This window comes from Aythya marila (assembly GCF_965140915.1).
Source record: "Aythya marila genome assembly, chromosome: 6".
Lineage (NCBI taxonomy): Eukaryota > Metazoa > Chordata > Aves > Anseriformes > Anatidae > Aythya > Aythya marila.
This window is the reverse complement of record NC_139047.1, coordinates 11,434,883-11,462,387: the sequence shown is the minus strand read 5'-3', so window position 1 is coordinate 11,462,387 and position 27,505 is coordinate 11,434,883. Positions and strand designations below refer to the sequence as shown.

Here is a 27,505-nt window from a genome sequence, read left to right as displayed (position 1 = left end):
AAGAAATGTGACAATAAGAGAGAATAAATTGGGCCAAGCAAGACCTGGATGTCTTGGAGTTGCTCGAATCTTCAGACTGGGTCATAGCCTTACTTTTCCCCTTTCATGGATAATCTGTGAATTCCTTTTCTTAGCAAGCCTGCCTCTGCAAAGTTTCTGACTATCCCCCTCTGTTTGCACCTCAACTTCTGCTCTGGCGTTCCAGATTTGCTGTGTATATCAGATAACTGCTTCCTTCTGCATGGGCTCTGCAGCTACTTGTCCAATTCTGTTCTTCTTTTGTAGCCTCAAGCGAGAAGCAGAGAAGTGTTGGGTTGGCTGGTTGTTTGTGGCCTTCAAATGTTGCAGTTCTTTCTCTTCTGTCCTCACCTCTGATCATGTTTCTGCATGAAATGTTCCTGCATGAATCAGAGTTGTGCTGTTAGTAGGAGCAGGGCTTTTCTGTTGGTAAGGTGTTTGCTGTGTTACCCCGCAGAGCATGGTGTGAGTTTGCCCTTCCTGCTGTGTCTAAGGCTAGCACAGCTGCCTTCTTTAGGCAGATTTTTGAAGATGTGATAATGATGTCAGAACAGGCCAGAGATGTTGGCAGAATTGCCAGTGCAGACCTTTTGGGCTTCTTCATGAGGCCGCACCTCGAGTACTGTGTTCAGTTTTGGGCCCCTCGCTACAAGAAGGACATGGAGGTGCTTGAGCGGGTGCAGAGAAGGGCGACGAAGCTGGTGAGGGGCCTGGAGAACAAGTCCTACGAGGAGCGGCTGAGGGAGCTGGGCTTGTTCAGCCTGGAGAAGAGGAGGCTCAGGGGCGACCTTATTGCACTCTACAGATACCTTAAAGGAGGCTGTAGTGAGGTGGGGGTTGGTCTGTTCTCCCACGTGCCTGGTGACAGGACAAGGGGGAATGGGCTTAAGTTGAGCCAGGGGAGTTTTAGGTTAGATGTTAGGAAGAACTTCTTCACTGAAAGGGTTGTGAGGCATTGGAACAGGCTGCCCAGGGAAGTGGTTGAGTCACCATCCCTGGAGGTCTTCAAAAGACGTTTAGATGTAGAGCTTAGGGATATGGTTTAGTGGGGACTGCTAGCGTTAGGTCAGAGGTTGGACTCGATGATCTTGAGGTCTCTTCCAACCTAGAAATTCTGTGATTCATCTCCTGTACAGTGTGCTGCCTGCCATGTCACGTAGTCTCCTGGAAGCAGCTCTGCCTTCCTTGTGTATTGTACAGTGCTGGCCTTTTGCAGCTGGGTTGCCAGGTTGTTTCTTTCCTGGCATGTTGGAGTGTTTAGAAATTGAACTACTAAAAGCATCTTAATCCTGTGCTGTTTTGATGATCGCATCCTTTGTGGACATCAGTTTTAAGCCTTTGCTGCTGCTTCTTAATGCAGGCTTTGGGTGTTTGGCGCAGAAAGCTGCTGGGTTTATTTATTTATTTATGGATGTTCCTTTGGGGACCCAGGAATTGGACTCAGTGATCCTGGTGGGCCCTTTCCAATTCAGATAGTCTATGATCTCATGATTCTGCTGCTGTCAGCTTTCTTCAGCTTTTAATTCTATACCAGTAACTGTTGTTGTGTCTGTCTTCTGTTTGTTTTGTGGGGAGCTCCCTAATTTGTTCCCCACTGTAGCACTTTGCAGGTGAGAAGAGGTGAAAGTGGTTTGCTCTGCAAATTGAGGATGACAGCAAGTGGCCCATGAGAAGTTCGTGTAGCATCTCCAGTGTGTGTCTAAAATGTGATGTGCTGTGATAGTGCAAAATGACAGGATGTTCCTGCTCCATCTGTCTCTGTTATTAACTGCCCAGGTTTTAGTCTGTGTTATCTGGGGGTGTTGAAATGCTCTCCCTTACGCTGGTATCAGAGGTAGCTTGTTGATGATGCTTTTGGTTGTGTTGCACTGAAATGATTTTTAGTATCTTTGAAAATCTCTACTTGTCATGTGGACACTGCCCTATGAGAAGCTGCTATTTGAGTAGCATTTGAGTTGGGATTTGTTGTTTTCATGGTTGGGGACTGCATATCAAAACTGGGTATCCGGAGTATATCTGGGTCCAGTTAAAGGAACTTGTGGAGTTTGAATAAAGCTCCACCATCATTTGAAGCTGTACTGCCAGAACTTGTGCAGAAACTATACTAATAAAATGTGGCTTTGTTGTGGGTTTAAAGCGAGACCCCACCTAGAGTATTTCGACTCTGAGAGAGAATGATTTGGCAGTTCCTCATTTTTTCTTCATATTTTTCTGTCTACTGTATCTTTAGCCAAACAGCAGACAGGAATGGTCAAAGCACAGCCCGCTACTTCCTCCCCTCTGCCCCAGAGTGCTGCCTCACCCACCGCACAGGCGTGTGCTGCATCCCTCTCCTTTGCACGCCTTTCTCCTTCCCATCCACGTGTTTTGTGTAAACTGTCTGCTTTTCATGAAGCCAGTACAGGTCAAGAATGTGTCCCAGGACTTCAGTTTGTGTTCTTGAATATGCATCTGTTTTTTTGTTGTTGTTTGTTTTTTTTTCTTTTTTTTTTCAGGAGGGATAAATTGAATTGTCTTTCAAGACCGAAGTCTACAGTGAAAAAGAAATATGTAGAGGCTAGCAGCTTTTGCAGAAGCTAGGGAGAGGGTCGAGAACAGATAAGAGTACAGACATGCATCTGGCAATTGACAGCATTGATGTGTGTAACATAAGCTGGTGTTTTCTCTGACGTTTTCTATGAAAATGCTAGAAACATCAATAAAAAAAAAATCCAAGAAAGCAAAAATTCTTCGAAAAGGGGAAGTACTAGATGGGGATTAAACAGGAAAAATGATACTCCGTATCTCTTCCCCCAGCCCCAAGACTAATGGCATGTTATCTAGAAACGGCTGTGAATGACAGTGCCTGTATATCTATGGCTAAATGTATGTATATCTGTAGCTAAACCCAGTATAGCCAGTATACCACTTAATAATATATTTATAGGCTTGATGGTAGCTGAAAATAATTTCATTACATGCCATAGGAGTACTGGTGAGCTGCTTTTGACTGTGGATGAGAGCTGTGAGGAGACTGTCTTGTCTTGAATTAAAATGGAGAGGGTGTATGCAGAGTTGGGAGCAGTCTGCTGATCAGGATGGCAGAATGAGGCTGTGTCCAGGATGGCTTTGTAAGGCAACATGTGGCAATTTACCACGCATGGGTAAATTTCTCAAGGTGTCAATTTACCATACTTCCCTACTTCATTGCTTTTTGGCTAAAAGTCTTTTGGTCTTCAGCTGCATCCTTAGGAGCTGCCCTCACATTGACACAGCTAGATGACCTTGTAAGGGAAATTTTGGTGTCTGACTAATGAACAGGCCTTTATAGAGCTGATTAGCATTTGAGAGGAACTCTTGACAGTGGTTGATGGTATGGAAAGCCTCTCTGGTGAGGTCAGATAATCTCAGTCTGCACAACCCTCAAACAGAAGCCTGTAGACTGCAACAAATCACCACAATGCCAGAGGGCTCTTCTGCTGCTTAGGTCTAAAGGATTAATATGAGCGATGCCTTACTTCAAGAATCAAGTTGTCCAAATCCAAAACTGCTGTGGGGACTGCTCAAAATGGAAAACAGTGAACTGTTGTGGGTGGTTAGCTTCAGGGAGAATTTGGAGTGAGAGTACTATTGTAAGCTGAAGACACTGGCGTCGTACACACGCTGCCCCACCCAGAAAAAAAAAGAAAAAGAAAAATCCACGTTGCTTAAAATCAGTTTAGCAATTAATTGTCTGTGCATTGTGGTGCCCGCTGTGAGAATAGCTGTGTGAAACACCAACTTAATTAGAGTCACTGCAATTAAATGAAAAGAGCTAAATGAGTGCCTGAAATCTGCACTGCTTCAAGTGCTTTGCCTTCTCTTCTGGAGACAGACTGTTTCCATGTTGTGAGTGCCTTCTGCCAGATCACAGAAATCAGTTGTGTTAATATTTATGGAAGTAATTAACTTTTTTTTTTTTTTTTCCTCTCCCTCTAGCTGTGGCTAAGTCCTTATTCTTAAAATTAATGTTTTAAAATAGAAACCTACAATTAGCTGGTGGTCATGGTACTCAGCACTACACAAACAGTAACGCTTTCCAGAGTGCTTGGAGCTGCCAAAATGTTTGCAGTCTGCTTTAAGGGAGTGGAGGCCGTCAGTAGTAGGAAAAGCCTGGAAAGAATCCGGGGAGTTTGCAAGATGTGTCAGATCCTTTTTATTTCATGTTCTTGTTTGATTCCTGTGTCTGTGTCTGCTGTGTGACATTCACCACCAGTGACGGAGAGAAGTGCATGCGCTCACCTGGATGTGAGAGAGGCCAAGACTGGCTGCTGGAGTCATCCTCACAGGGCAGAGCGCTGTGCTGCTGGGGAAGCAGCCTTTGCCTGCTGCTCCTTGGGCTGTGAGGAGGGCAGGGCTCACTGAACAGTGGGTTTGGGACTCCTGTGGTGAGAGTAGCGTTCTGGGGCACTTTTCTGTGCTGCTGTGATGCCATGTCCTCTGGCCTTTGTAAGACTTGAGTGCTCAAGCACGTGCTTTTAGGTCAAATGTGGCAGTCCCTAGTGCTGCTGAAGGGCTCTGCAGCACCAAGACCAGATGGGGCACAGCAGCCTGTGTGTGATGCAGTGTCTTGCTCCGTGTGATTATGATTCTCAAAGCTTTAAAAGAATACTAATCCATCATGGTTTTCTCCTGCTAAATCAGTTTAATATGTTCAGACATCCTTACACAAAAATAAGTCGGCCTTGCTTAGGAGAATACCGGAGCTGCAGTGTTACAAAAGAGCATTATAAACTAAAACCCATGTCTTTGATGTTCTAATGGTACAGCTTTAGCATAATTGAGTTATACAATTACAAATGCTTCAAAAGAGAGGAGGCATAGTTCTGCACTGGTGGCAAAGATATCACCCAAGTCCCAGAAATGAAGCTTTCTCCCATGCCCCAGGAAACACAGTTCAATACCGAGTGAACTGAGAAAAGAGAATCCCACGAGGGATGAAGAAGTGCGTGTGGAGAGGGCCAGGATGACAGCTCTGGAAGTTAGAGCCTTTCCCTTCTCACCAGAACGGATGTCAGGCTGTCAAAATTATTTTTTTAAAATATGCACCCTGGAAGTTTAATATTTAATATATGCTCTATTTAGAATAGAGACTGGAGACTGGTAAAAGGTCTCTTTCTTCCTGGTTGCCCCTTCTGGCTTGCCTTAACATGCTATTGGGGTGCAAGAGTAAGTTGGTTTCTTCTTTTCTTTGATAATACCACTGTAAAATGTCCACGTGAAGAAGCTGATTTTACTTAGGTATTCTTTCAATGGGCAACTACACTAAGATTGCCATCTATATTAAATCAGATTGCTGATTTACTGAGAGACAAATCTCTGCCCTGCTAATGTGGGTTTTATCTGAAATATAGATTGTGTGTTTAATGGAAGATCTCTCAAGAGTCGGTGTCTATAATTCAGACTAAGTGGGATTTACAGTATTATTGCATGTAAGTTATCCTTATCCTTTAATGGAATAGTAACAGCTGTAGCTTGCCTGAGGGGTGGTTGGTGTTTTTTTGTCTTTAATTATTTTTATTATAGAGTCAGTTGATAAGGGCCCTCACTCGCAGATAACCTGTAATCCTTCCGTTACAGTGCTGATGGCCCACAGGTTGTAATCATGGGAAAACTTGATCTTCTCCTGGAGCCATCTTTCGCACTCAGTCCACCAAAATTACAACACAGACTTAAATTGTGTATAATACTGTTTTTTGTGCTGAAATCCGTTCTGTTCAGGGGATTCTTGAGATACAGAGGTATTAAGTTGTTCACAAAGACTCTTATGGGCAAGATTTTCTTTACGCTTAAGCAGAACTTTGTGCACCAACTTAAAGTCTGTTTGTCTACTGAATTGTTCCAAAAGTAGCGTTATTGATGCTCGTGTGTGGCATAATTGGTAATAGCACGTAATCTGGGCTTAGCTTTTTGGTCAAGTGGCTTATGGAAAGTAAGGTTTATTTTACTTGTTCTTTGATAGAGGGAGTTTTTTGCACTGCAAATCTTGACAGACATCTTTGCTAAATGTAGGAAATGAGTATATAGAAGGATTAAATACAGTGGGTTCTGGAATATTCTGGGTAGCTTGAAATGGTAACTTGGACAGGTTTATATTGAACTAACAGTGTTATAAATATGCTGTGAAGCTAACCACGGAACACATTGTAGATCCTGCAAAAGAACAGACTGTCCAGCAGATGTTCAGGCAAAGAGTGACTGTCAGCATGAAGATAGCTTGAAAAGCATTATATGTAGTATGTGGTATTGACAATGAACTGCAATGAAACATGCTGTTTCTGAGAGTCTGACAGGATATCTCAGTGAAAATGGGAGAGGCAAACTTGCTTGCTGGCCCACTAGTGCTTCTTGCTTGATGGTGTGTGAGAAGCATGTAGGTAATCCACAGGTCTGCATCAAGAATTTTGGCTTCTGAGGGTATCGCAGACGTTCATGCCTTGCATAGCTGTGTATGTGTGTGCTTTATACTAGATTGTTCCTAGTGCATTTCCTGGTTGCATGGCTTATTTTTACTTAATTACATCTGTTTTCTGATCAGCCCTTTCAAAATAAAGATGATCTGTAAATTCGGGACACTAGGTGTTCCTATATAACTGAGAAAGGGCTTCTTTAACATAGGTGGGATATTGCTAGCTGCTATGAATACAGACTGTGTCTATACACATAGGAGCTGTTTTGTAATGTGCTTTGATTTGAAATAACATGGCATGCTTGTTTGCAGTGAGGTCCATGAAGGCCATTCCAGACGGCAGGAAATCTGCTGGCAAAAACCATGATTTTGAGTTTAAGTTGCGTCATTCAGTAGCACTTTTATCTTCAAGATGGTTTTCAGTGAAGCATCTGGCTATTGCTTTGGTTCTTGTCTGTTGTTCTTGGCCCCAAGGGTGGGTTTACATGTACTCCTCTGCCACTGCAGGTACATGTGATGCTTTAATGCCTACACCTGTGGTGTTTTTATTTATGGAAATAGCATGCAAATTTGTAGATACTGTTTATATGGGATTATGAAAACTTCATGTTTCTTTTTCCTCCAAAACAGAGGATGTTGGCCTACTTCCCTGTGTTGGATAGGTAGGTGGCAAGGTTTTGCTAGCTGTAGGGGGCCTCTGTGGGAAAATACCAGGGTTGCTCCATGCTGGACACAGCCAGCTCCAACGGGTCCGCTGCAGGGCACAGCCTAGTGGCACCTCTTGGAAAACATATAGTGAGGAAAGGGTAAAATGCTGGGCAAGCAGAGGAGTAGGAAAGGAAAGTTCGAAACAGACCTGTGAACACCAAGATCAGCAAAGAAGGAGGGAAAGGGGTGCTCCATGTGCTAGAGCAAAGGCTTCCCTGCAGCCCGTGGAGAGACCATCGTGGAGTAGGGGAAGATTGTAAGGAGGAAGGAACAGCAGAGATGAAGTGTTACAGACTGATAGCAACCCCCATTTCCCACCCCCCTGTGCCACTGGATTTTGGGGGAGGAGGTAGAGGAGTCATGGCTGAAGGACTGAAGTCAAGCCTTGTTTTCCCCACGCTTCCTTCTGTCCCCAGGAGAAGAGGGGTGGGAGAAAGTGTTCAAGAGTTTCTTTGTTTCTCACCATCCAGCTGTTCTTAATTGGCAATACATTAAGTTAAATTTTCCCAATGTCTGTTTTAGATCATGGCTATAAGTGATAAGTGACCTCCCTGCCTTTATCACAACTCATGAATTTTTCCATCTGACTTTCTTCCTTTGCCCTGTTGAGGTGGGGGAGTACAAAAGTGACTGGGTAGGTGTCTGACAGCTGGCCAAGGTCAACCCACCACATTAACTATAAAAGTTGCGATTAAATTCAGTACCAGGTAGAATTGTCGCTCTGTGGCTGTTCCTCCGCCTTCCTCGCTGTCTCTTCTAACTGAATGTCATGGAATCGTAGGACTGAATGTCCTCTGAATATTGGCCAGATTCAGAGAAAACTTTGCATGAGAGAGCTGAATTAATTTCCTGTGACTCACTTTTCATTAGTGCAGACAGCTGTTGCAGAAGGTCATTCCTCCATGTTTATGTTTTACCTGAACTTAATGATTTTGTCAGGTTACCGATACTTGCAGCGGTGACCTACTTGGTGATGTGTTCTTTAAAAGCCTTGGCAACTCTACTAACATGTTAGTAGCATCCAGATGAACCCAAGGAAGGAACACAAAGGGTGAATGCAGGAAATATACTTTGGAGAGAACTTTGGTGGGTGTGTGGCCCTCATGGAAGCTGCAGAGGTGAGCTGGTATACTTGCTTGTCTCCGGACTGTTGGAATTAGGAGCTTCTCTCCTCCTCCCTGCATTTGGAGAAGGAAAGGAGAACAGAACAGTACATGGTCATATACTCTAGTTAAAACTCCAAAACAAAAAAAGAACAACAAAAAAACAGGTCTTAGATCCATCCAGGTATTTCTCCTGCACGTCTGTAAGATGTGCTGTATTGCTTCAGCAGTGACCGTGTTGCTGACAGCTCTGTAGCAGGAGAGGAGGTGCCTGTGGCAGAACAGAACATCATTCTGAGAATGCTCTTTTTTAGATGTTAGATGTGCTCATTAGAGGGCAGTAGAATAACTCCTCCTTTTTCTAGGTCAGCTCTGTATTTTTGAATGGTATTTTTCTGCTCTGCAGGATGCAAAACAAAATTATCCAGTTCTTCCTTCAGCTTTTCCTAGTGCAATAGGTATATAAATCAATGATGTTCATAAGAAAATGTCACCCAATATAATGCCGAATAGAGCAATTATAGTAAAACTTGCTTTTGGGGAGCTTGTAAATGTTGCAGGCTCTAAGGAGATGGAGCTTCTGAGCATTGAACCACAAGCAGCTAACACCCTATAAGAAAAAGCATTCAAAGGAATGTTTCACAGCTAACGGTTTTTTTGCTCATCCTAATTCTTATATGATCTATATGTCAATATGGATATATTGATTTGTTTGCTGTACCCCAGCTGCTGCTGCTACATTTTTCTGCTTGAAGAAAATCTTAAAGAACCAGACTTTTTAATCTAAATGTAATCTTTAAATGAGATCTGATAGTACCCCCCCCAACACGCACATACTCCATAATATATAAATACTATAAATCATTTTGGCATAGTCTTTACAGGGTAAGTGAGGCTGGGATTTGGAGCCCAACATCACCATACTGAAATGCATTATTTATTATGTAACATCCATAGAAGAAGGCTGTAGCCCTGTTTTCCCTTTGGCAGCTAGTGTATTTTTGCTTTCAGAAAGAGCTGTGTAGAAATCCTGGCTAGGACTGAAAATCTTCAGCGTATTTCTTCTTTGTGGGAAATATTTTGCACGCTGGCAACCTCTCTGGAATATGTAAGCTGGTTCACAGCAGCTGGAATAGCAGTTTGAGCAGTTTTAGTAGTTCTAGCACTTTCAGTTTTAGCATCATTAGCTGTTGGTTTCCAACAGATGGCCCTGATTTTGCAAGGTGCTCTGTAGAATCAAACTATGTTAACTAGAAGAAAAATCAATATTTCAGAGGGTGTACAAATAGGTTTTGTGAACCTTTGCTTCATCTTTCTGAAGCTCCTTGGCCCAGGATGGTAGTCGGTGTGTGAGGGTTGTCTGGGGGGACACGACTCCTTTCTGTCTTTCCCAGAATGTGTTGTGTGTCTGCACGTAGTCTCGCAGATTTCCATCCCTTCCTGTCCATCACCCTCGGAGACACATCTCCACATGCTCTGCTGAGGCTAGAGCCACAGGTCGCATGAGTGGGGGGCTCTAGCACAGCATTTGGCTGCCCTGCTCTGTCCTATCATATTTTATAGGGTGGCAGTATTCAAGGCCACGAACCTCTCAAGTGTTACAGCCTTCTTGGTACTGGCAAGCTTTATTCCTGGCACAGCAGCTTGGATCGCTCTTACATCCTGGAGAAGTTCAAATTACACCTTCCACTCTGGGTTTGGGATCCACCAAGAAGCTGGCGTTTCTTCATGTCTTAATTGTGACACCTCAGCAAAGGTAGGACTAGTGGGTAGTTCCTTGCCAGGAAAGAGATGTTGAACAAAGCCAGAAAAACGTGAAAAATATGGCATAGCACTGGGCAGCTCTTGGCATTTGAGTTAAAAATTAATATCCTGTTGGTAGGATAAAGAGATTAAACTCAGTCTTCTGCTACAGTGATAAGACTGGTGATAGGACTGTAGGTGCATGGTGTCTAAACCTGTTTGGCTGTTTAGTATGTATCAGGAAATGAGCAGACACAGGGCTGTGCCAGCAGCCTTCATAACCATAAAGAAGGGCTCGTCCTGCACGTGTCCCCAGTGCAATGTAGAAGAACTTGCTGCTCCCCCCTCCAATGAATTTCCCTCTTCTTCTGAGAACTAACCAGGCATTTTGATGGGAATACTGGCGTTCTCAATAGGTGTATTTTGAGCATGGTAGACTTAAATATTGAAAGGGTGTGTAGTCTTTTTTTATTGTTGTTTGTTTGAGGAACACGGGGCTCTCTGTTTTGGTGCTAAGTTCAAGGAACACCAAACGTCTGGCAGCCCTGAAAGCTGAGAGCAGGGTGTGTCACGTCAGCACCTACTCTGTTTTTGCACCTACTCTGTTCTTCCTCAGCCCCTGCTTTCTATTCATAACACGGCTGTCCTTACAGCAGCTTTCTCCTGGCAGCTGCTGATCTCCTCAGCGTGTTGGGTTCATGGAGCTGTGGTGAGAGCGCCCGTTTCTGCTGATGTTAGGAACGCCGTGCAGCTGTGCGTGCCATCTGCTGAGGCCTCTTACGGTCTGTGCATGCTGCTGGCAGCGTGAAGCTCAGTGCAGTCAGTGCAGTGCAGTCCTGACATCCTGTAAAACTCCCTTGCTTTGAAATAGATTCTAACAACAGAATGTCATTCCAGAGTGGATGATGGATCCTGTCTTGGAAGCTTCAAATAAATGAAAGGGGGAGAGGTGATAGTATGGGGAAAACAATAGGTTGCTCCTCTCCTAGAGGGCCCTGATCTTCATTTTTCTCTTGTAGGATTTTATCTTCATTTAAGGGAGCCAAGAGGGCATACTTGATTAGAGACGCTTGCTCTAATTTAAGTCTTGTTTGAAAAAAGGAAATTATCTGATGTGAAAATCGTTACAGAAAAGATAAGGGTACACAGCAGGGTCATAAAGTTGAGCTTTGGCAGGAGGTGAGGAACGCTTTAGGAGGTGTCCAGAGAGGTCTGTCCAGGGGCTTGGTTGAGCTGTGGGGCTGTGTCCGTGTGTCCCCTGGAGCCAGGCAGAAGTGGGGGTGGGCACATAGGGCTGTCCAGAGAGCGAGATGTCAGACTAGCGTGTTGCATAAGATGGCAGAGCTGGTGATCATATTAGTGCCTCAGGGCTTTCGGGAGCTCGAAATTGTTTGCTGAAGCAGAAGAGCAGTTGAGACAGCACAAAAACAGCAGCAATTGGAAATGTCGGAGACTGTAAGAGGTGGTAAAGCAGCATTTGGACCAGTTCCACTTGTGGGGCAGACTGTACCCATAAGGAGGGAGAGAGACCTGAGGTGTTGGGCACCTCCTGGAATGAGTGTTTCCATTGTGAATTTCAGTTTACACTGAAAGTTTACAGGTATGCATGGCCACATGCATATGTCTGGGAGAGGATACCCAGATGCAGCAGGTGCTCAAGTTTGGGATTTTGTCACCTCTTCACCCTATGACAGATCAGAACAGCCTTGATTACTTGCCCTGTACTTCCCAAAGTGATTATTTCTTCAACTCCATTCTTTGAATACTGTTAAGTTTTAAGATCTGCTATACACGCTTCACAAAAACAGGAGAGGAGAAGAATGGGGGTAATGAGGTGCCAGCAATGTTATGCAAGGGCATTGCTCTGTGTTGCTTGTTGCCAAACTGTGTGCAGGCAAAGGTGAGCAGTAAGAAGCGAGCTGGAGGTCAAAGATGTGCCTGTCACAAACAGTTTGGAAAGCTTCCTCAGATACTTTCACCCTCCTTCCTACTTTGTGTTTCTGTCAGTGTTGCAGTCAGTCATCTGTGTGTGGCTGTTTATAAAGCCATTTGCAGCGCAAGTGATGTGGGAACCAGCTGAAGAAAACGTGACAAATATCCAGCTAACAATTCTTAGATTATGTAAATAATGAAAGACTGCAGGCATTACACAGGATGAGTTGTCGAGCTCTTCTCCGTGTCTGGAGCCCAAGTCATCTTGTTTATGTTGACTGAGCAGCAGGCTGTCAGGTAAAAAGAAGTAAATATGATGACATTTAACGTATGGGTGTTAAATGACAGAAGATGCAGTTGGCCTTTCTGTTCCCTTGATGTTCTCAAACTGTTAAGTGTTTGGGTTCTTGGTGTGCAGGCACTCTGACAGCTGCAAATGGCTGGATTAACTCCTTGACGTGCAGTTGTGCAATAGATAGGACAGCATGGGGGTGGGAAGAGCGCAGTACACTAATCTACTACAAAGACTTAAAAATCAAGGGCAAGCTCTGACATGTGATTACTTTTTTCATTTCCCTGTCAATGTGTGGCATGCTAGGAGTGGGGAAAAGAGTCCATAATACAGGAAGCCCTAAGAGCAGAGATGTTAAAGAATCCAAGAAAATCTGCCAGGAAATGAGAATTAATCAAGAGTTAAAGTAACCTAGTGGAAATTTTGCTGTGGTCTTAGTGAGCTCTAAGTAAGGTTCAGAGCAATTACTTTATGAGGACTGATCAGAGCAGTTAAGGAAGCATCTCTAGTAACTCCTGCTTCTGCTTTTATTTACAGTGGTGCACAGGCATTGCCTGACTGTAAATGTGTAGAAGGTGATGCCAGGAATCACTTGAACATCTTTAGCACAGGGACAGACATGTCTCACATTAAAGGGAAAAGCTATTAGCCAACCTGGAGATCTGCACCAAAACCAACATTTGCAGTCAAATGCAGTCCTTTCAGATATTTCTGAGTATCTGCAGCGAGTGAGACTCCCCAGCATCTGTGGGCAACCTCTGCTGGTGCTTGGTCACATGCACTGTTTAAAAAAAACAGGGGGGGGGGGGTGGTGCAAAAAAGCATTTCCTGATGTTCCTGATGTTCAGATGGAACTTTGTGTGCTTCATTTTATGCCCATTGCCTCTTGTCCTGTCAAAAGACTTGGTAGTTCATTCTGCAGGTAGTAATTTCCTTCACGTGCTCTTGGTTCTGCTGTGTGACAATTTTTATTTCTGTGATTGCTTCATCATGGCAAATACAAAATAGCTATTTCTAGCTTCGAATATTACGAAGCCCTATATGATAGAAAATAATCAGACTCTTATACTGGATTTGAAATGGTCAGGAGATAGAATCTGTAATTCAAGGTAAAGATTACGAACAGCATTAACAAATTGCAGGCACTGGTCTACCGAATTAAGACTTGACTTACATGTTTACAAAAAAAAACAAACACAAAATGATCTTGAATAAAGATAACATTTCTCATGATAACTTGTGTTTTTTAGAGATGAAGGTGTGTACACATCTGTGTCAGTATGATAAAACTTGTCCTGCCTGCATATACTGCTGACTTGCAGGAAGTGGCATTTCCTTTTTTTTGAGGTGAGCTGTCGTGTGGCAAGCTTTGACCTGAAGGAAGAGAGCTCTTGCCACATCCTCCCTTCTTCCCCAGCCCTGCCATGGTGTGTCTGCAGCGCTATGGAGCTGCAGCAATGATAGATTTCTACCCTATATTATATGGCAGGATTTTTGCAACAGTTCAGGTTAAATGTTATGTCCATTTTGTTACGGTTTAATGTACTCATGTAGCTACTCACATAGCTCAGTCTCTGTGTACCATCAAGCTGCAGGCAGGATATGCCTTTCGGTTTCACTGTTTCTCTCCTCTTATTCTCTGCTAGCTTAATTAATCACAAACCTCCATCTTGTTATCTGTTTTACGTGAGGTTATGTAGGACTAGATTTCAGCCTATCCTACACAGAGGACTGAAATGAATAGGAAGCTGCCTGACCTAGCTAACAGAACTGTTGTCCACACAGTGACTCTGGCAAATGCAGTTCTGGTGATCATTCTCTGCACACTGCAAAGTCTTAGATCATGTGGCCGCCTGCCATAACAATCCTTCTCACCTTATGTCCACTTCTAAAACAAACTAAGGCTTTCAGTCTTCCCCTGGGTATCTCCTCCATTTGCAGGGCACTCTGCACGCACCTTTGAAACGTTTGTGTTTGAGATGCTCAGACAGCATGCAGTAGGTGTGCATAGAGTATACTTCTTCTTGCAAAGGAAAGGAACTCTCTCTGGCTTTCTTTGCTTCAACTGGACTGAAAGAGCCCGTTCAGACACTTTCTTCTGTGCCCTTTCATCTGTACCTGAAAGCTCCTGTATCCTCTGTGTGTTTGCATAGCCTCTTACCACCAGGTTCCTGGCACAATTTTGAGCTGATATTCTGTTTGTGTTTTGTTAGTCTTGGTGGCCTGATCTTTTACCAAAATCTTCTTTCTGTGTATTGAGAGGAAAGTCTTGATGTTCCAGTACTCCTGGGGAGTGAGTAGGAAAGCAGGAGAGTACTGTGGAGGTGCCTCATTTGTCGGACAGTTAACAGGATTGTAGGACAAGAGGAGGGGCATTTCTGCCCCAAGAGACTAAACTATTCAGCTGCTTCCCAAGTAACCAGTGAGGAAGAAGAGAGGGAAGAGATCTTAGGGTGTGTTTATCATAACTCTTTCAACACATGGATCTGGGAAATATGTTCAGGGTTCATACCAAAAAGCTGTCGCTTCAGAGCATGCGTTCAAGCTTTCCTGTTAAGATTCCTCTGCCAGCTGTTCCCCCCTCCTTAACTCTCTCCATGGTCTAACAACATGGACTCTTCCATTTTTACTCCAGAAGAGTTAAGTCTGGCATGGAAAGGAAGCTGTGGTGTCAAGTCAACCCCAACCAGCCCTATACCTCTGATTGCCTTCCTTCTCCCATGCCACATGTTGCCTTATACCCTGTAGTGGAAGCTGCCTTTTGGCTGTCTGTTCTTCTAATTGGGTCCTCAGGAAGAGGCAGAACCCAACTGAGAAATCTGTAGCTGGAAACATTAAAGGAAAATGTGAAATGGGAGAGGACGAAAAATTATTTCCAGGCTTTGGGTGGGCTGGTATTCATGCAGGTCAAAAACTGCTGGTTTGATGTTGACCTTCTGAGCTGTTTCTGATGCTGCTTCTGTTCTGCACTTTTTGGCAGCTGTTCAGAGTAGAAAGTACTGGGATGTTTTAGGAGCTTAGTTTCTTCATCTCCTTCTCTGATGGTGAGAATTAGGTGTTTATTTGGTTCCTTTGGGTGGGGGAGCTGGGTCTACAAGGCGAAGGATTAAGGTAGGTCAGCCAGGCCCATGGCCAATTGGCTTTGTCCTTTGCTTTCAGCAATGCGGAGCCTAAACACGGTCTTGGCTTTCAAAACAGCACAGCTGTGCATTCTTATTGCTTGATTTGAATGAACCTAGAACCTTGAAATCAGGATGCATTTCAGGATCCAGGTCAGCCTTTCTGCTTCTGTCCGAAAATATAAATAGCTGTTTCACACCTGGGCTCTTGATGGCATGCAAAAAGCAGAGGGCAGGACTTCTCTCTGCACTTTGAATAAATTTATCACATGCCATGACAGTTCAGCTGATCTTCTTAGAGTAATTTAGGTGTAAGGCAATAATATTCCCAGATTGCAGTCTTTCATCCCCACATTATTTTTTACCATGATTTTAGTAGATCATTGAGGGTTTTCTGGTCTAGGGACATCTGTGAAAGAAACTGTAGCAACAACCAATAATAATGATCCTCACTAGTCAAACTGCTGAAATTGTACTTAATTTCCAGTGTCGTGCCCATCGCTGGTAATACCAAGCTAGATCTCTAGGCCAGAGACACGAAGCAATGATTTCCATGCTTCTCTTATTTATCAGGGTTTGGTCAGCTCAGGACTTCTTCCTGTCATCACTGCTGAACCTCTAACTGTGACAAGATCTTATACACCTTCCTACACAACTGGGTGTGCTGGGTCAGAACAAAAGGATAGCCAAGCTGGGTAATCCTACCTCTTGGCAGCAATCAGCAGTGGAAAGCTGCAATACTTCCCAGAAGCAGTACTTTCCTCAAAATAGTTTTCATTCTTGAGCAACTTGTGGTTTTAAGATTTTTCTGAACCAAGACATCATCTCAGTACAGTGTTGCTTCTGTTCTTTTGCAGAGTTGTCCAATTGATTTTTTTTTTTTTTTTTTGAACCTCTGTAAGTAGAACAGAAATACTTGGCGTTCACAATATCCTAGAAGTGGACAGGGTGCTTCACAGCTGTGCTCCACATTACGTGAAGAAACCATATGTTATATGAATAAACCCCTCTATTCCTGCAGCCCCAAGCATTTCTTCGTGTGTCCCTCTGTCCTGCCTTGTGAGTTCATGTGGAGTGCTCCTCTGCTCTTTCATGTCAGGCCAGAATAAAGGGAACAGTTGGCCTGGAGAGGTGTTGCTACTCATATATTTCAAGTTCTGTCTCTAACACATTAAAGATGCTTCACATCTCTGGGATGAAGTCTGAATGATCAGTTCATCTGTCTCAAAACAACGTTTTGCTCCTGAAATGAGGTGGCTTGCTCCTGACCAGGTGGTCTTCCTGGCCTGATGCTGACTTGATTTGGTTCCGCTTACTAAACTAGCAGAGAACTAACCCAGGTGGAAGTAAGCTACATTTGCACACTGCATTTGCACATCAGAGCTGGGGAAGGAGGCCGTGGGGAAGGCATGGTGGAAGGGGGTCAGGATTGCTGTTCTGGTGCTGCAGCAAGCTCTTAGGTAAGCTAAGCTCTCGTTTCCCTACACCCAAAGCTGCTCTCTCTTGGAGCCTGCCTGTTCCTGTCTCCATGCCAAGTTTCCGAGTGTCATGTGCTGATAATGCCGCTGGTATTGATACGGCTGCACATTGCATGTCGATCTTTCCAGAGGAAACAGCCCTGTCTCTCTGTCGCTAATAACAGAGCAGTCGATCACAGTGGATTATTTTTTCCTCTTGTTCCGTTAGAGATGAGCAATCCAATATGTCATTTAGTGTCCCTTGGGGCAGGTCAGCACCTTGCAGACCCCTTCCCTGCTCCCCAGACTCCCGCTGAGCCTCTCAGCAGAGTTTGAGGAGTGTGCCTGTATTGGCAGTCCCGTCTTTGTATTAGACTTGCATCCTGGCGAAAAGCCATGCTGGAGACGTAAATTAGTTCTCTCCCAGTTGTGTTGCAGGTAAGTTATTCTGATTTTTAATGTGAATGTTGGGTCCCTGAGTTTTGTGCAGGAGCAAGTGGTCTTGCTGCGCTCCAGCGTTTGCTGCTTGAGGGGAGCAATCTCTTTAACAGTAGGTGGGGCACTAGCATATGGAGTGGCATGCTGCAAACATGGCCTGTACAGACATGTCGTGGAAGGGGCTGCCAGTGTGCCAAGAAATGAGATTTACTGAAGGGAGAGTTTGTTAAATCAGGGCTCCTCCTCTGATGCATGAGTCTATCAGAGGCTGAGGACCGCATACCTTAGGTGTGGCTGCCTACACCGCAGGCTTTCTGTCTCTTGCCTGATGTGTTTTCCTGGAACAATTTGTTGGCTGTTGGAATCCCAGCTTGACAGAGGCTTAATGGAAGGTTTGGGGGGGGTGGAGGAGAAGAGAGATCTCATTTCAGCTTCCTTGTCATATCTCTGCCACTGTGCTTGGAGCTTAGTGGCATACTGAGCTGAAGACCATATAGTTCTCAGGACCATGGAGACAAGGTGCTCATTCCTACTGGTCAAGTGTCTTTACCTTCTGAGAGCACGGCCTTGCTGAAAAGGCTTTCTGAGCTGGTTCCTTGCTGTGATGGTATTAAAGGAGTATATTCAGTCAGGGCCACTTGGCAAATCCTTTTTTCTTAGGACAAGATTGCAACACTTAGGACAGGGCTTATGGTTCTCGCAACTGAAAGCTGTGCAGACTTCAACATATTTGCTAATTACTAATGAACAGAATGGTCCCCCTGCCCTCCTGAAAACACGGCCCCCTGCTGCTGCCCGGGTTCTGCCCAGGTGGGCTTTCTGTGTACTTTGGATTCACCAGGACATCCATTGCCTGGCAGCCCTGGACTGATCTGTCAGAAGACAAACCTCATCGTATATTTACTAGTGCCTTGTGCATGTCTCACTACACTGAATGTCCCTGTTTCTGCCCTTTCCCTACCTGTCCTTGCCTTTCTCCTCCTCCCCTCTGCACAAGATCTTTGTCACTTGAACCTGTCCTTTCAGCCAGTTATGACATTCTTCTGACCTTTGCAGCTAAGCTGTGCTTCCTCCTTCACTGTGAAGATGTCTGTGATACAATCTCTCTGCTCTGCATGTGCTGCTGAGACTTCTGTGCAGGTCCCACTTACTGCTGCTCTTGTGATGGTTTTTGTTTTTACCCTGAAGTTATGTATCTGCATTGTCTACTCAGTTCAATTCCTGGCTGACGTTGTTGTGTTGCCTAGGAATAAAATTAAGTATTGATCACTGTGCACTCAGCAGACAAATTAATTCATATATTAATTATGTATAACAATGTGCCGTTCCAATAATGTTTGGTACCTAACAGTTTAAGTAGTAGTGTGCGTGTGCTCTTTGCTTTCATCTTAGTCTTTTACAGTTCCGAGTCCTTTTGTCAGTGATGGTCTGAGCATCGCTAACTTGCTGGTGCTGTTTCTTTCTTGTTATTTTCTGCTGGCCATAAATTTCCAGGAGAAGCCCTATGCCACCCCACTGGTTACTGCTAAATCTTCTCGTTTGCTGGAAGCCAAGCTGAAATACTTGTAGTTAATATCCCACCTTTTGGAGACCTCCTGGTAAATGCTAACATCTCTTCCACTTGGATGGAGTTGAGTAGCTTTCAGGGACTGACGTGACTGGGGAGCTGATCAGTTGTTCACTGTAAGATACCTTCCTCTTCCAGGTATTTTCTTACAGAGTGTGCAGATAGATGGAAGTTGTCTTCTTTGCCCCCTGGTGGCCTCCACTCCGCTCAAAGTCCTGTGCCTTCATTAGACCTGCGGAGAGACTACAGAAAGATATTGTGGATACAGGACTTAAGAAGCACAAATGGGGGGAAAAAGGCTTCTCTGCTCTGATGCCTTGGTACCAGATCACACTGGATTCTGCCCATAAAAAATCTTTGAAAACCTCTGGGCAAAGAACATCTTTAATATGAGCTGTGTGCTTAATGTGAAACTGTGTCCCTGTGCTGGCTTAGCAAGGGCTACAAGCAGCATATAGAAGTGTCATGGAGCCTGACTTCAGTGAACATGGTGGGAGGTACAGAGCTTTCCCTTTCGTGTCCCTCCCTTTTAATTATTGTGATCTCTCATGAGCTCAACCCGGTTTTGTTATGAAGGTTTTAAAATGTTAGGGGGGTTAAATTTAAGGTTAGCCTATTACATGGCTGTTTAAATCAGCACAGTTGTGGTATAGCAAGTGCTTGATGATGAGCTGTGAATATTCAGCTGTTATAACTGGTCCGTCTCCCTCTCTGGGTACTGGGAGTAATCAGTCTTGGCCATCTGAACAAAACTGCCAGAAGTAGTTTCAAATACTTAAGTAATATTTACGTAAATACTTAAGCTTTCCTAGAATAGAGTGGGTGGGCTGTGGAGTTCAAAACCACTCTACTCATGGTATATCCTGCCCTGTGTGGAGAGGGCTGACCCGTGACTTGACTTGTAGGGCGTTAACGTTAGGAGAACATTTAGATTCAAAGCTTGGAAGTAGCCATACACGAAACCAAGCTTGAGTGCTGCATGGAAAAGTGTGAGAGGGTTTGGCATTAGAAATACCACTTACACAATGGCTTGCTGTGTAATTTTCCCCCTTTGGAGAAATGCTGTTGATGTCAGTTAAAGCACAGAACTTTGTACAATGTTTTTTTTTATTCTAGTAGTGTAGATACAGCATCTTCTGTCTGTGTTTAAGATGCCTGACAGAGTTGTGCTGCAGGATGTCTGGTTACTGTAGGAGAATCTTAAGGAGTTTTTTTTTCTTGTTGTTCCTGATCTGCATTTCTATTGGAAAAAAAAAATGCCTAAAACTTCATTTGCAAGCCTGAATTGTTTGTGAGGAATAATCAAAGAAAACGAGGAAGAAGCCTTGAAATTGTTTTGTTTTGCAACATTGCATTTCCAAAACAAACAAGCTAAAGTAGAAAGCATCAAAACAAAAGGATTTTGATCAAGATAGTTTGGGAATCTCAGTTCACATTTTCTGAAGTTCTGAGTTTGTTTGAATTTGGAATGTGGTACTTTGGAATGTGTACTCTGACCATGGGTTTTCCCAAGCCAGGGAGAGAATTTGCTGCCTATCGTTACTGTTTTTGCAAAACCCATGCTGAGTTTCTGTGTGCTTCTGCGTGGAGAGCAGACGGCGTTCAGCAGCCAGCCAAAGGACATTGTGCTTTACAGAAAACGCTGCCGACTGGCTGCAAACTCTCACAGCCCAGGGATACCCGTGCTGTCGCTGTTACTCTTTGCCACATTTAAATGTATGGCTTGTTCTGACAGCCTTGGGTTGCTGTGCACTCCTCTGGTAAATTCCTTGTGGGGAAAGGACAGAGCAGCTCTTTTGGCCTGTATGGGAAACTTAAGCTGCATGTTGCTGGAGAAACAGCATCTCTTTGTACACCTTTATGTGTAGCGATGTAGAAATAGATGCAAAGGGAGGATTGAAGGTGCAGCCTTCAATCAAGTTTTGTGTATTTAGCTGTGCACAGTCCAAACGCTTCTTAAACTCCAACAGGCGTGGTGCTGTGACTGCTTCCCTGGGGAGCCTGTTCCAGTGCACGACAACCTCTCAGTGAAGAACCTCTTCCTGATACCCAGCCTGAACCTCCCCTATTGCAGCTTGACACCATTCCCTCGGGTCCTATCGCTGGTCACTACAGAGAACAGATCAGCACCTGCCCCTCCACTCCCCATCGTAAGGAAGCTGTAGGCCGCGAAACATGGAGCAGATCCGTGTGAGCTGAAGGATCAAGCGTTTCCAATGCACCAAACTTTCATGTGGATTTTTCTTCTTTGCTGTTGATTGCAGACTTCGCTAGACAATGTCCATTTAGTTATCTAGTAGCTAATATACTGTTAAAAGACAAGCAAATTAAGGCAAATTAACTTTTTTTCTTACATTTTGCGTAAATTACAAGCACCGGGTGCAATAAAATAGTGTACTGCTTTCAAATGGAGATCTTACAAGATCTAATACTGCAGAAGATACTGAACTACTAATTTCTCAATCTCCTCAAATGAGACTATAGTGAAGTATAATCTTTTTAGTGGGAATGGAAATGATATTTTGAGGAAAATCTCTTTAAAATACCAACCTGCGAGGCATTGTCAAAAAGCTCAGCAGTGTTTCGCTATTCTGTCTTCCTTAGTAAGCCCTAAGGATGGAATTTCTCTATTGGTAAACATGAATCAATTTTGGTCTTGGAGCAAACCTCATTCCAGATATTTATTGCTGTCTAAGCTTTTATAGAAAGTGTATTTTATTTGATCTTGCTGTTCCTCCCACTGCTCCCTATCCAAAGTACAGTGCCAACACTAATGTCTTTATATCTTTCTTTGTTGTTATATAAGCTTTTGTCCTCTGTGGATGGGGACTTGTTGGGCTGTCCAGACTGTGGACTCCCTGCAGTTTGCTTTGGTCATTCATATTGGGGGGTGCCCATGGGTTTTTGTTTTTTTTTACAAACCTTAAAAATACTTGGCTGCAGGAGGTAGGCAGCTGAGAATGACACCTCCCTGTGTTCCTGGTACCTTGTTTTCAGGTTGTGATGGCAAACCTATGAGTCACTGCCTTATGTATGCGTGCTTGAAGGAATTCTGTTGCCAAGGTGACTTTTCAAATACTATTTTTGCAAGGGCAGGTCTTTTCTGAGAAGGGAGCCACAGATCTGTGCACTTTCCTTCCTACACAAACTGAGGATGGGCTCATGAGAGACTGGACCTGTCTAAATCACACCGACCAGGGATGGAGGGTCATGTTCTGCAGCAGAGCTGAGAGGCTCTGGCTCTCAGTTGTTCTAATGCTCTTTCTGTCTGGAAAACTAACTGGAAAACAAAACCCTGCTACTCTGCATGGTCAGGTGTTAAGGAGGTGGTCAGGTCTAACCTCCCTCGTTTGTTTTTGATCTTTCTTGCTAATTTTCCATGAATCTTTTAACTAACTGCATTATGATTCCACATAGAGTTCAGCAGAGAGATTCCCAGTACCTTGTAGCAGTGTGGTCTGCCCTTGCTGCAAGCCTTTCTCAAAGGTCAGTGTTTATAAATGGGGATGTATTCTCTCTGTCTTTCCTCTAGACCTTTTACATATGGCATAACACTTGCAGTGTTCATCACTACCTCTTCCTAGAGCTGATCTCCTTGTCTCTGTAGTCTTTTCACATTAAAGTTACTACATCTGTCAGTCACCTTTGCACAATGAAAGCGTTAAAAACAGAGGCCCCCTTATAAGTTTCTTTGTGCCCCTATATGCAATCTGGAAAATGATAAAGATATTTTGAATTTATTCAACTAGAAGCATGGCATTTGAGAATGCATGCTAATAAGAGCTAAGGGCCTGAACTCTTGGATCTCTAGGGATGTTTTTAGAAACCGTCTCTGCAGAGAAAAAGTGCCAGCTGTCTTGCTGAAGGGAACAGAATTTTATTTTTCTGCTGCATTTGAAGAAACGTCAGCTTGTACAAAACTTGAGAAAGAAATAGGCCAGAAGTGTCTGTGGCAGAGATGAGGATAGTAACGTGGCAGTTGTGAGCCCTGGTTCCCACCGTGTGTGACCCAGGCTACGAACGCATGCACTGGTGTAGTGCTTCATGCCCCAAGCACCTGTGCTATTTCACATAAATAACGTGTGTGCCAGAGGAGAGGAGGAGCAACTTGCTAGGCTTCTGCAAACAAGGCTGGGAATTGGCAGTGGAACAGATACTGCAGATCTTCTTGGGCCAGTGTCCTTCCATGCAGGACCAGGAAGCAGGGACATTGGTATGCTCCCAAGGGGGTATACGTGCTGCTTGTTTGTAAAGCTTGCACTAGGGCTGGGTGCAGTTACACCGAGAAGGCTGGCATCCTCGAGAAGGGAGGGCTGCCCATGCTCTCAGTGACATCTCCACACTCAGAGTCAGGACTCAAGGGCTTTGCATAACCCCTTTGTCCCCTATGTCTGAATTACAACAAAGGAAGTTGCTTGACCTCTATCGTAATGTTCGATACTGGTGTACAAGTTCATCAGCTTTATAGCCTGGAGTTGGCAGAGTTGTGCTGGGTTGTTTCTTATGGAATATCTTGAGCAGATCAGACCGTCCTTCAGGAGATGGAAGGAAACATATGGTGGCCCCCCTGGTGCTGTCTGAAGCAGACTTTGGCCTCAGCTTCAGTCTTGCACTTCATGAAGACTTGAATCTTAAGCTTCAATGGTGATAAAGAAAGTGAACAAAGCCCAGCTGCTGCTTCTCTCTGTGGTTGCTGGGGCCATTAAGTTGCCCTCAGAGGCAGGCTGGTGAGTTTTCTCTGCTTGTTGTAGCAGACATCAATATGAGGACATCAGTCACCCCTTGCTTTTGGTGCGAAGTGGGGTTTGGAAGTAGGCTCTTTAAATAACCTTGTGGTTCTGGAAGGATTGGGAATGCAGATTGTATTTGAAATAGGATGCCTCTCTCACTGGGGGAAGAAGGAAAGCTTGTGTGCTGGTGTAAGGATAAAACATGACCGAAAATAATGTAGCTTGTTCTGGAATATAAAAAGCAGACGCTGTATCCATGGTGAAACCTGTCCTGTCCCATTAAGGGCTATCATACGCTTTTCAATCTTGTTTTCCAAGACTCCTGAGGGTGCCAGGACTTGAGGTCTGTAAAACCCAAACACTCCCTGCCATGGTCTCTGTGCGTTTTGTGCAGGCTACTAAGCTGTCTCTGGGGGCTTCTCTAAGAGTAAGGGGCCAAATAGCCAGAATATCAACTCCCTGCCCGTGGCCTTCATAGAATCATTAAGGTTGGAAAAAGCCTCCAAGGTCATCTGGTCCAACCATCCCCCTAACAGAAATATCACCCACTAAACCATGTCCCCACACCACCTCACATCTAGGTCTCATTAATCCCATGTACCCTGGTCTCCTCAGACAATTCTGGAGCAGTGCTTTCTGGAGGAGAAGCAGAACTTGAAGTCACCTTGTTGGGAGCTGAGCTGCTGCATGGGATGAGGATGCCCAGGGAGTGCTGCCTCACTGCTGGGGAGCATTTTGGCTGACTTTCTTCCTGGTTTGTTCTGTCTGTCAGTTTTCTTGCAGGAAAAAAAAAAAAAAAAAAGAACACTTTCAGGCTTCTGCTTGGACTTCTGTCAGGTCACACCACGGTTGCTTTCCACCAGGAGACTGGGAGAAATGCAAGTGTTTTGCTGTTTCTCAGGCCCTTCCAGTGAAAAAGCATAAGAGACAATTTACAAGTCACACTATGTAATTTTAAACAACCAACCAATCAAAAACCCAGCAACAGAAAACCCACCCAGTCTTCCGCTTTTGGATGTACTCTTTGCAAAATTTCTTCAGTGAATTTATTCAGCAGCTGCAGGCATATGCTCGCTTTTGCTGCTGTTAAACAACTGGGGCTGAAATTAACACATCTGTTGTTGTTTAACTTCAATTTATACTGTACCCTGTTTTGCCAAAATATTGTGTTTCAAGCAGCAGCTGCCTCACTGTTACATATCACCAGAGTTCTGGGAATACTGCTTAATACTACATGCTATTTTTTAATAACTTACCAGAAGGGGACTTGGTGCTTTGCTGTAGCTTTGTGAGGAAGGAGCAGATGCTTGTGTTGCAGAACCCTCTTACAGTGCGGTATAGCACAGGTGCAATTTTGTGTCTGATATTTCTGCTCACAACTGAATCCTTGAACCAGTGTGATTTCCAGGAACTGTTTCAATACGCCTGTGAAGCCCCTGTTTTCATCTTCTTCGTTGTGGACTGAAAATTGGAAAGTGAGACCCTGTGGCTTAGAGAAACCTGGGGTATTATGCCTTTAACCCAGTCTTGTGTCTGTGCTCGGTTCGTTTCTGAATGCCTAGCAATGGCAAATTGGGAGTTTTTAAGGTAGGAGAAGTACATATTTTTTAGTGTAAATGCCTTGACAGCAGTCCATGAGAAACGAAACGGAAACAAATGAAGAAAAACAACCCATAACTGTTCCTGAAATGAAGTTGTGCTGAAATAACCTGCTTCCATGCCATGAAAGCAGGATCCTGAGAATTGCCAGGGATAGTATGAAACATTTGATGTAGGAGGCAGAAAGGTGTTGCTGTTTTGATAATTTGTTTTTATTTAAGATGTTTCATACTGTACAGATGGGAGGGGAAAAAAACATCCTCACTAAAAGGAATAATTGTCAAGTTACAATATGTGAATTACCCTCAGCTAATGTAAATGGTTTTGGTAACCTTTTCCCGTGAACAAAATTTCAAAGCCAAGTGTTGTTAAATTAGATGCAGAATGGGCTGAAGGGAGGGAGAGAACCCCAGCCCCTCAGATTTCATGGAAAAATAATTAAAATGGAGCTGCAGTCTGACTTCTGATCTCAGAGGTGCTTGCAAGCTAAATAAAAATAAAGACTACCTGGGGACAGCCTGTGCTGTTAATTAACTAACTGAATTCTGCCTCTTCTGACAGAAAAGTTCTCCAGTGAATTTTCAACGGCTTTGGCATTCACCACTGCCAAACACAGGAACACTGGAAGGTGCCAAACACAACTTGGCAACTTGCAACAACAGAAAAACCCCTTTTTGATGGGCAGGGAGGGATATACAAAATGAAAATATCATGGCTGTCGCGGCTGATGTGGTTTTTAATGTGTCAGACAGTATCCAAAAACTGTCGTAATAAACACCCAAACATCATTCTGTCAAGATTAATATAGGTCCATAAGATTTGACCCCCATACTCCCTTAAAATTAGCCCCAAAATGCAGATAGATTAGGCTGCCCACCTAGTCCATGTCCCATGGACCGTGGAGGGATGCTACCCTTCCCTGGCACTGCCCTGGAAATCTGCAGCTCAAGGCCCCAGTGCTGAGTGCTTGTAGAGTTTGGGCTCCTGCCAAGAAAACAGCTTTTGTGTTTCCTTAAATATTCTGCTGCTGTTTGGGAGAAAAAATAAATAAATATCTGAATTGATGTTATTACTAGAATTGGCCAGCTGGCTGAATTTTTTTCATTAACAAATCCCACTGGGCGCTGTTTTCCCAATGAAGTAATGAGCATGTTTTCAGACAAGGGGGCAAATCTCCCCAGTGCTTTTGCTTCTGGAATCTGAAACTGCTCATGCAGTTGGGATCTGCTAGAAATCCAGGGAGAAGGCTTCCAGTCTCAGCACCCACTCAGACACTATTGGGATGTGTTTTGCTATTCACATTTTGGCTTCTTGTGATCCGTTATTGTTTCCCTGGCAGCGAATTCACAGGAATTTGTGGTGATGGTGTGGGGGAATGACAGTGGGAAGCTGGTTACTGGGGACATGCAATTACGGCAGGAGACTGGTGCCATGTGCTCGTGTTTGCCTGAATCTCTGCCACCGCGCACAGCATTGATCTTGGCTGGGGCAAGAAGTCAGGAGAGCAGCTGCTTCAGGCATCGTCTGCTTCATTCTCTGTGTCCTTTTAAAACTCAAACTCAACTTGTTGCTGTTGTTGCTGCCTTTTTGTGAAAGTCCCCCCGACTTCATCAGGCCTGCTCTGATTTTCACACATTGAAATTATTGAGTTCTGATCCTGCTTTTGTTTAAATCATCCTGAAAGATTTGAAGCTTCAGAGAAGTTGTCTTCAGTGAATTGTTTTCAGAGTTGTATTAAATTCCTTTATTCTTTTTGAATTCTGTTTGAAGGGGGAGAGAAAAGACATTTTTTTTCTTTTCTAGGCTTAAGAGTAGCCTAAGGTGAGAGGAGTAGTGTTTGGGGAGCTTCTTCCTCTATTAGCATTCCTGTAGCAGTATTCACAGGATGTTTCATGAGAAAAGTTGAATAAAGTCTTTTTTTTTTCTTAAAAAAAAGAAAAAAAAAAAAAAGAAAAAAAAAGATAAGATAAAAATTTGTAGTGTCTGAAGTGCATCTCTAATAAGAACATTTGGGACTTTTTTTTTCCTTGGTATTGAATATCAGCAATTAACCACTGTTTTCCAAATAGTGGTTATTTTAGTGTATAGTAGGTGTTAGCCTTTTTCTAAGCTATTAATAACGGGCTGCTACTTAGGGGTGCCACAAATCTGTGTTTTTCAGGCCATTTCCAGTCCTCTGTCTGCCTGCCACTTGCAGTCTGGGCAGAAGTTGAGGATGGGCCAAGTGCTTACGTGGGTGCCCAGCAGCTGTGTCAGAAGGCCTTCCTGCTGTCCCTGCATGCCTGCAGTCTGTATTTCTTGTCTTCCTGGTTTTATCAGTACGCATATTTTCAGACTGAAGCTTGCTTTTTGCTTCCACTTCTGGAAACTGT

The 27,505-nt window shown here is 44.0% G+C and overlaps 1 protein-coding gene across 1 annotated transcript in view; it reads left to right on the top strand.

The window, feature by feature from the left end:
* SLX9 (SLX9 ribosome biogenesis factor) overlaps positions 1–27,505 on the top strand; it is a 46,649-nt gene that overhangs the window by 5,687 nt on the left and 13,457 nt on the right. The window lies entirely within an intron of this gene.